This window comes from Aythya ferina, assembly GCF_964211825.1.
Source record: "Aythya ferina genome assembly, contig: HAP1_SCAFFOLD_70, whole genome shotgun sequence".
Classification (NCBI taxonomy): Eukaryota; Metazoa; Chordata; class Aves; order Anseriformes; family Anatidae; genus Aythya; species Aythya ferina.
Window position 1 is genome coordinate 348,979 of NW_028181440.1, and position 10,339 is coordinate 359,317.

Here is a 10,339-nt window from a genome sequence, read left to right on the forward strand (position 1 = left end):
TGGCTATTTTTCTGGTGGTAATAGTAGGTTCGTGGCATTGTTATAAGAGAGATATCGTTACGGTGTTACACAGTTCGGTTTTCTGACTTATCGCATGTGGAATTTGACTCTGACTATTGTTACTGTGATTTTGGCAATATTGCTGGTAATAGTAGTTTTGTGGCATCGCTACTGAAAGATAATGCGTGCCCGTATTTTTGTGAGTGATATGTTTTGTGATACGCTTTTGCAAGTAACATGTGTATTCTGAAAGTGTAAACTGGAAACTGGGGGGGCAAACAAGCAGTGAAATTTTAAAGAAAAGTGTGTTAGGATGTGTTTTAAGTCACTGGAAAGATATTGGAGGATCTGCCGGTGGAAGTGTGAACAGGAAAACATTGATAAAATATCGTAATCAGTGGTGGCCGCTTTATAAGCTGGAATGTGGAGAAAAGTGGCCCCTAAATGGAACTTTAAACTATAATATTTTGCTACAGTTAATGTTGGTTTTTTTGAGAAGCAGAACAGGATGAAATGTTGTATACTGATGTTTCAGCATCTTGGTGGGAAAAGGTACGGAATTAAGTTGGCCCCTGACTGAGCCTTTGATGTTGGCATTAGAGAAGTACAGGCTGGAGAAAGATAAAGGAAGTGTTAAAAGGGTTGATGAAAGTGTTAAAGGTGTTTGAAGTTGAATGAGCAGGGAAAGAGGATGTAGGAATGTTAATAGTTCTGCCTCTGCCCGAGGCAGAAATCTTAAAATCATGGGTGTTAGCCCTTTAGGGCAAAGGGACCATGATCGGTCCGAGAGAGTTGTCACAGAAACAGAAAAACAGTTAACTCTTAAAACAACCTGAGTTCATGTGCGAGCTCAGATTGCCGATGGGACCGTTCAGGGAACTGTGGACAATTGCATTCCCCTGACCGACCCCCGCTAAGACCCAAATCATCCTGAAAATTATGAACGGTTAAGTAAATACTAAAACCTGGATGAATTGGGAATTGAGAATATGCTTCCAACAAGGTCTAAAAGAAAGCCCTATGGAATTTTTAGACCAACTCTGAAATGTAGTGAAAATAAATAAATAAATAAATAAATAAAACAAAACGGTTTGGACCTGGCTTCGGAGGACAAATTGACTAGCCTTTTCCTAGGATAATCGACCCCTGATTTCAACAGGAATAATGGGGACCTGTGGAATCTACCCTAGTACCTCCGCTGGTTATAATGAAGCTAGGGGAGGAATGGAAGTGAAATTTCTTATTGCTATGGGGCAACGTATTCAGTTCTAAATCAAGCATTAATGCCTTCACAGAATTATTATGTTAGGGTAAAAGGTGTGTTGTGGTTTAACCCGGCCGACAGCTAAACACCACGCAGCTGTTCGCTCCCCCTCCCCCTCCCTCTCTGGGACGGGGGAGAGAAATGGAAAGTGAAGCCCGTGAGTTGAGATAAAGACAGTTTAATAAGACAAAATAATAATAATAATAATAATAATAATAATAATAATAATAATACAATGATGATAATAGTACCACTAGTAATAATGTGTACAAACAAGTGATGCACAATGCAATTGCTCACCACCCGCTGACCGATCTCCAGCCTAACCCCGAGCAGTCCGGCCCCCTCCCCCTGGCTAGCCACCCCTATGTATTGTTTAGCCTGACGTCAGATGCTATGGAATACCCCTCTGGCTAGTTTGGGTCACCTGTCCTGGGTCTGTCCCCTCCCAGCTCTTACTGCACCCCCAGCCTGCCTGTTGGCAGGACAGAGCAAGAAGCTGAGATGTCCTTGGCTTGGTATAAGCATTGCTCTGCAACAATTGAAACATCGGGGTGTTATCAGCACTCTTCTCATCCTAAGCCAAAACATAGCATTCTCCCAGCTACTAGGAAGAAAATTAACTCTGTTCTAACTGAAACCAGGACAAGGTGTAACCGAAAAGGCTTATTTTTGTGAACCTTTGAAGTACAAGTTAGGGAAACAACGGGGCATACACAGATTTTTATCTATGCCTAGCTCCTCATGGGCACTCTTAGGTAGAGATTTATTAGAGCAAGTAGGAGCAGAAATTGTCTTTGAAAAAGGGAAAATGGAATTAAGAACAGGAGAAGAACAACTAATAAATGTGTTAAGCTTGGCACTAATACAAACTGACCCTAAAAGTGAAATACCTTTAGAGATCACAGATCAAGTATGTCCAGGAGTTTGGGCTACCGAAGTCCCTGGAAGAGCTAAAAATGTGACCTTAATAATTATTAAATTAAAGCCAGGAGAGAAACCCGTTAAGGTTAAGTAATATCCTTTGAGGATAGAAGATAGGAAAGGAATTAAAGAGATAATTGATAAAGTTTTACAGTATGGATTATTGATTGAATGTGAATCAGAATACAATTCAGCCATATTGCCAATTAAAAAGGCAGATGAAAAAGCTATAGGCTAGTTCAGGATTTGAGGGCCATAAATAAAATCACTGAGGATATACATCCAGTAGTGGCAAACCCTTATACTTTGCTGACTAAATTAAAGAATAGTCAAGTCTGGTTTACCGTACTCGATTTAAAAGATGCCTTCTTCTGCCTAGGCTTAGCCACAGAAAGCCAAAACCTATTCGCCTTTGAATGGGAAAATCCCGATTCAGGCAGAAAGACGCAGCTTACGTGGACATTACTACCTCAAGGATTCAAGAATAGCCCCACTAGTTTTGGAAACCAATTAGCAAGGGAACTCGAAACATGGATACCTCCGGACACTGAAGGTGCTTTGTTACAATATGTAGATGATCTCTTAATAGCTACCGAGACTAAAGGGAGTTGGATTCAATGGACTATAAGTCGTCTTAATTTTCTGGGTTTAAATGGATATCAAGTCTCTTGACAGAAAGTCCAGCTGGCTCAACAAAGTGTGACCTATCTGGGATTTGACATTTCGGAAGGACAACGAGAACTAGGAACTGAACATAAGGAAGTCATTTGCCGGACTCCAGAACCTCAAATGGTAAAGGAGCTACAAAGCTTTATAGGAATGACAGGTTGGTGTTGCCTTTGGATTTATAATTATGGACTATTGGTAAAGCCTCTATGTGAATTGATAAAGATTAACCAGTCAAAGTTAGTCTGGACTGGAGAAGCACAAAAAGTCTTTAAACAACTTAAACAAGAATTGATGATTTTGAAATATCAAGCAATATTGGTAGAACAGGACGACGTGGAAATTGTGATAATTCATATTGTGAATCTAGCCTCTTTTCTTAGTGATGCTCCGGCACAAGCTGTGATTCACGATTGTTTAGAAACTCTAGAGACTGTGTATTCCAGCCGACCAGACCTTAAGGAGGAGCCCATGGAAGATGCGGAAGAAACTTGGTTCACGGATGGGAGCAGTTTTGTTACGCAAAGACAACGTAAAGCTGGATATGCTATAACAACTACTCAGCAGGTAATCGAGTCTAAGCCTTTACCCCCTGGAACATCAGCTCAAAAGGCGGAGATAGTTGCTCTCACGAGAGCATTGGAACTGGCAGCGGGAAAAAGGGTAAATATTTGGACAGATCCTAAATATACATTCGGCGTGGTACATGCTCATGGAGCAATTTGGAAAGAACATGGATTGCTGACCGCTCAGTGAAAACACAAAGTATGCTGAAGAAATTTTAAAATTGTTAGAGGCTGTAAAACAACCAGAAAAGGTAGCTATCATGCATTGTCAGGGACACCAAAAGGGGAACAGCGATTTTGAAATTGGAAAATCGATTGGCAGAGGCTAAGCAGGCAGCTGAAATAACTGAGGTGAAGGCATTGTCTTTGATACCAGACGGTAAAATCCAAACTATATCCAAATTATACAAAAGAAGACTTAAAATTAATTGAAGATTTGAAAGGTAAAATGAAACCAGATGGATGAGTATATTTAAAAGATAACCACATAGTAATACCCTCTAGTTTGACATGGCCCATAGTTCTTACAGAACACAATAAAACGCATTGGGGAGCTGGCACACCGCATAAGAGCCTGAGTCCGACATTAGTGGGACGATATGATAAAACAAGTAACTCAACAATGTAGCATTTGCTTACACAATAACCCCAATACCAAGAATAGAATAAAATTTGGAATAATCGGTAAAGGAAATTATTCGGGGCAACAGTGGCAAATTGATTTTTCAGAACTCCCTAGAAAAGGGGGGTATCATTATTTACTGGTTCTGACTGACACGTTTTCAGGAAGGCCTGAAGCCTTTCCCTGTCGAACAACCAAAGCAAGAGAAGTGGTTAAAGTCTTGTTAAATGAAATAATACCATGCTTTGGGATTCTAGTAGCAATGTCTTCTGATAGAGTTTCACATTTTTGTGCACAAGTGGTAGACCAGATAAGTAAGATTCTAAAGATAGATTGGCAACTGCATACTCCTTATAGACCACAGGCAAGTGGACAGGTAGAAAAAATGAACCATTTAATTAAACAATAAATAGCTAAAATTGGATAAGAAGCTAATTTGTCATGGCCTCAATCCCTCCCTTTAGCATTACCTGGAATTAGATTTAAACCTAGAATAAAAGGAAATTTGAGTCCCTTCAAAATCTTATATGGAAGGCCATAGCAATTTCTATTTAGTGGAGAGGACCTAACGCAGTTAGGATCAGAACATTTATATGCTTATATAACTGAACTTCAGAAACAATTAAATAAAGTACATACATTTGTTTTAGGGACCAGGGCTAGAGGGTTGGATCAACCAATCCACCCCTTTAAGCTCGGGGATTTTATTTTTATAAAGACTTTTTCAGGACAACCCGTGCAGGAAAAATGGAAGGAAAGTGGATGGGAGCATACCAAGTATTACTGACAACACACACCGCCATTAAGATTAAGAAGCAAGCAGCTTGGATCCACAATTCAAGGGTGAAGAAGGCCCCGGCGAGGATATGGACCACCACTCCAATTGGACCAACAAAATTACGGTTTTCCAGATCCTAATGATTGCAGGGGTGCGGTTCTCGGATTTGGGGTGGGCAACTTGGGATGAGAACTTACACCTGACCTTAATACAAACAATTTCTCAAGTAACTAATAAGACGAACTGTTGGGTATGCACCCATCTGCCACAGCATGGGAATAAGGGTGTATCGTTAATTGGGATTCCCTTGCCTGCAAACTTATCTTGGACTAATTTGTGGGAAAACACATCTCGGGGTCGAAAACATTAAGCAGTTTTGGAACTAGAAGTGAGTAGCTTCATGCCGTTAGAATCCTATTATGTATGTGTACAAAGGTGTAACCCGCCTAAGGGTATAGGAAAACAGCATTGTATAAATACGGATACTACTTATGTGGGAAATCAGACATCTTGTAATTGAACAATTGATATTAGTACGACTAGCGGCTGGACAAATTCAACCAGCTGGACGGTTCCAGAAGGAAAAGGGTGGTATTGGCTATGCAATGATACAGCCCGTAAGGTCTTGCCTGAGAATTGGAAGGGAACTTGCACTCTTGGAGCGGTAGTCCCCAATATGACAGTACATGATGTAGTGCCTCGAGGTTACTTGAGAAATCATATCCGGAGAATCAGATGAAAAATTAACAATCCATTGATAGAGAGACACACCCCTTTTCATAGTTTTGTGCGATGGTTTATCCCATGGTTAGGAGTGAGTGAATTGGAAAAGGCAATAGTTAATATTTCTGCAATTATAGAGAAGTTAGAAAACAAAATTCTGGATGCTATAAAGGCTCAACAAGAAGAGATATCTAGTTTATCACAGGTAGTATTCCAAAATCGGATGGCCCTAGACTTGTTACTGGCCACTCAAGGGGGAGTCTGTACAGTAATAAACACAAGTTGTTGTATGTATGTAGATCAGAGTGGAAGGATCTCTACCGACCTGGAAGAAATATGGAAGCAGACAAGGATCCTACATGAGATCAGTAAAGATGATCTTTCATGGAGTTTTAGTGAACTATGGACTAAGTTAACCTCCTGGTTGCCCAATTTCCAATGGTTGAAACAAGTATTCATTGCTCTAATCGTATTAGTAGTGTTAGGAATATTTGTGTGCATGTTGTTTAGATGCCTGCTTTGTTGTGTTACTGTAAATAATGGAAGTATCTGATGCAAAAGAATTTGCATGGGAAAAGAAAAGGGGGGATTGATTAAGGAGGTATTGAGGAGGCAAGGACAATCCCCAGACAAGGACTGTATATCTCGAAACAAGACACTGGAACTCATGATAAGGAAGCGGCAGGCGGACAGAGAAACGAATGTAAGGACTATAAATCTCGAAACTGGACATTGGAATTCATTATAAAGATACAACAAACGGGAGAATTAGCAACAACCAGCTCTTGCAATTAAGAAACATGCCAATTCAGCAGATTCCTGACCAAAGGTGAAAAGTACGCTGTGAGGAAGACTCGGGGTCTTCCTCCCAAAGACCCCTGCCCACGTCCCAAAGACCCCTGCCCACAATTCTTGGAAGGCTCTGCGCAGGCGCAAGGTGCCAAAAGGCTAATTAGCATGAGAAGCGAGGGAAGGCGGGGATAGGTAATGCATATGTATAGGTGCTTGTAGAATATTGATAGATTGATTGTATAAATTCAAGACTGCTTTCTGCTTTGGGTATGCACGATAGGTGGAGAGATCCCCCGTGCATCCAGCGCTGCAATAAAGAATATACCACTTAAAGGAATTTCGGCTTCGATCTTTGAATCAATTTGGCGACCCAGATGGGACAACCTCTCTGCCGGACTGCAGGACCTGCTGGGAACAGGACTCCCTAGGGTACCCCCGGGATTTCCCGGAGGGACTCCTTGACTCACCGGATCACTGCGGAGGCAGACAAGGACCCCATCATTGTAAGTGAGTATATTCTTTATTCTGGTTTGGTTTTCTGGTAGACCGGTCATCTGGAACTGTCTGTAAGTCAGAAGGTGATCTTCTGCGAGGCAGTGTTTGGTATATACTTTGTGGTTAGCACCGTAAGTACATGTTTGGGGACCTTAAGGAAGGAGCTCGCTTTAAGGTCCATCTGGAATTGTGTTGTCTATTTCGGTTTTCTGACTCATGGAGTATGGTATTTAACTCTGGTTCTTGTTACTGCGATTTTGGCTATTTTCCTGGTGGTAATAGTAGGTTCGTGGCATTGTTATAAGAAAGATATCGTTACGGTGTTACACAGTTCGGTTTTCTGACTTCTCGCATGTGGAATTTGACTCTGACTATTGTTACTGTGATTTTGGCAATATTGCTGGTAATAGTAGTTTTGTGGCATCGCTACTGAAAGATATTGCGTGCCCGTATTTTTGTGAGTGATACGTTTTGTGATACGCTTTTGTAAGTAACGTGTGTATTCTGAAAGTGTAAACTGGAAACTGGGGGGGCAAACAAGCAGTGAAATTTTAAAGAAAAGTGTGTTAGGATGTGTTTTAAGTCACTGGAAGGATATTGGAGGATCTGCCGGTGGAAGTGTGAACAGGAAAACATTGATAAAATATCGTAATCAGTGGTGGCCGCTTTATAAGCTGGAATGTGGAGAAAAGTGGCCCCTAAACGGAACTTTAAACTATAATATTTTGCTACAGTTAATGTTGTTTTTTGAGAAGCAGAACAGGATGAAATGTTGTATACTGATGTTTCAGCATCTTGGTGGGAAAAGGTAGGGAATTAAGTTGGCCCCTGACTGAACCTTTGATGTTGGCATTAGAGAAGTACAGGCTGGAGAAAGATAAAGGAAGTGTCAAAAGGGTTGTTGAAAGTGTTAAAGGTGTTTGAAGTTGAATGAGCAGGGAAAGAGGATGTAGGAATGTTAATAGTTCTGCCTCTGCCCGAGGCAGAGATCTTAAAATCATGGGTGTTAGCCCTTTAGGGCAAAGGGACCATGATCGGTCCGAGAGAGTTGTCACAGAAACAGAAAAGAGGTCAACTCTTAAAACAACCTGAGTTCATGTGCGAGCTCAGATTGCTGATGGGACCGTTCAGGGAACTGTGGACAATTGCATTCCCCGACCGACCCCCACTAAGACCCGAATCATCCTGAAAATTATGAACGGTTAAGTAAATACTAAAACCTGGATGAATTGGGAATTGAGAATATGCTTCCAACAAGGTCTAAAAGAAAGCCCTATGGAATTTTTGGACCAACTCTGAAATGTAATGAAAATAAATAAATAAATAACTAAATAAATAAAACAAAACGGTTTGGACCTGGCTTTGGAGGACAAATTGACTAGCCTTTTCCTAGGGTAATCAACCCCTGATTTCAACAGGAATAACGGGGACCTGGGGAATCTACCCTAGCGGATCCTCCACTGGTTATAATGAAGCTAGGGGAGGAATGGAAGTGAAATTTCTTATTGCTATGGGGCAACGTATTCAGTTCTAAATCAAGCATTAATGCCTTCACAGAATTATTATGTTAGGGTAAAAGGTGTGTCGTGGTTTAACCTGGCCGGCAGCTAAACACCACGCAGCTGTTCGCTCCCCCTCCCCCTCCCTCTCTGGGATGGGGGAGAGAAATGGAAAGTGAAGCCCGTGAGTTGAGATAAAGACAGTTTAATAAGACAAAATAATAATAATAATAATAATAATAATAATAATAATAATAATAATAATAATAATAATAATAATAATAATACAATGATGATAATAGTACCACTAGTAATAATGTGTACAAACAAGTGATGCACAATGCAATTGCTCACCACCCGCTGACCGATGCCCAGCCTAACCCCGAGCAGTCCGGCCCCCTCCCCCTGGCTAGCCACCCCTATGTATTGTTTAGCCTGACGTCAGATGCTATGGAATACCCCTTTGGCTAGTTTGGGTCACCTGTCCTGGGTCTGTCCCCTCCCAGCTCTTACTGCACCCCCAGCCTGCCTGTTGGCAGGACAGAGCAAGAAGCTGAGATGTCCTTGGCTTGGTATAAGCATTACTCTGCAACAACTGAAACATCGGGGTGTTATCAGCACTCTTCTCATCCTAAGCCAAAACATAGCATTCTCCCAGCTACTAGGAAGAAAATTAACTCTGTTCTAACTGAAACCAGGACAAGGTGTAACCGAAAAGGCTTATTTTTGTGAACCTTTGAAGTACAAGTTAGGGAAACAACGGGGCATACACAGATTTTTATCTATGCCTAGCTCCTCATGGGCACTCTTAGGTAGAGATTTATTAGAGCAAGTAGGAGCAGAAATTGTCTTTGAAAAAGGGAAAATGGAATTAAGAACAGGAGAAGAACAACTAATAAATGTGTTAAGCTTGGCACTAATACAAACTGACCCTAAAAGTGAAATACCTTTAGAGATCACAGATCAAGTATGTCCAGGAGTTTGGGCTACCGAAGTCCCTGGAAGAGCTAAAAATGTGACCTTAATAATTATTAAATTAAAGCCAGGAGAGAAACCCGTTAAGGTTAAGTAATATCCTTTGAGGATAGAAGATAGGAAAGGAATTAAAGAGATAATTGATCAGTTTTTACAGTATGGATTATTGATTGAATGCGAATCAGAATACAATGCACCCATATTGCCAATTAAAAAGGCAGATGAAAAAGCTATAGGCTAGTTCAGGATTTGAGGGCCATAAATAAAATCACTGAGCATATACATCCAGTAGTGGCAAACCCTTATACTTTGCTGACTAAATTAAAGAATAGTCAAGTCTGGTTTACCGTACTGGATTTAAAAGATGCCTTCTTCTGCCTAGGCTTAGCCACAGAAAGCCAAAACCTATTCGCCTTTGAATGGGAAAATCCCGATTCAGGCAGAAAGACGCAGCTTACGTGGACATTACTACCTCAAGGATTCAAGAATAGCCCCACTAGTTTTGGAAACCAATTAGCAAGGGAACTCGAAACATGGATACCTCCGGACACTGAAGGTGCTTTGTTACAATATGTAGTATGTAGATGATCTCTTAATAGCTACCGAGACTAAAGGGAGTTGTATTCAATGGACTATAAGTCGTCTTAATTTTCTGGGTTTAAATGGATATCAAGTCTCTTGACAGAAAGTCCAGCTGGCTCAACAAAGTGTGACCTATCTGGGATTTGACATTTTGGAAGGACAACGAGAACTAGGAACTGAACATAAGGAAGTCATTTGCCGGACTCCAGAACCTCAAATGGTAAAGGAGCTACAAAGCTTTTTAGGAATGACAGGTTGGTGTCGCCTTTGGATTTATAATTATGGACTATTGGTAAAGCCTCTATGTGAATTGATAAAGATTAACCAGTCAAAGTTAGTCTGGACTGGAGAAGCACAAAAAGTCTTTAAACAACTTAAACAAGAATTGATGATTTTGAAATATCAAGCAATATTGGTAGAACAGGACGACGTGGAGATTGTGATAATTCATAT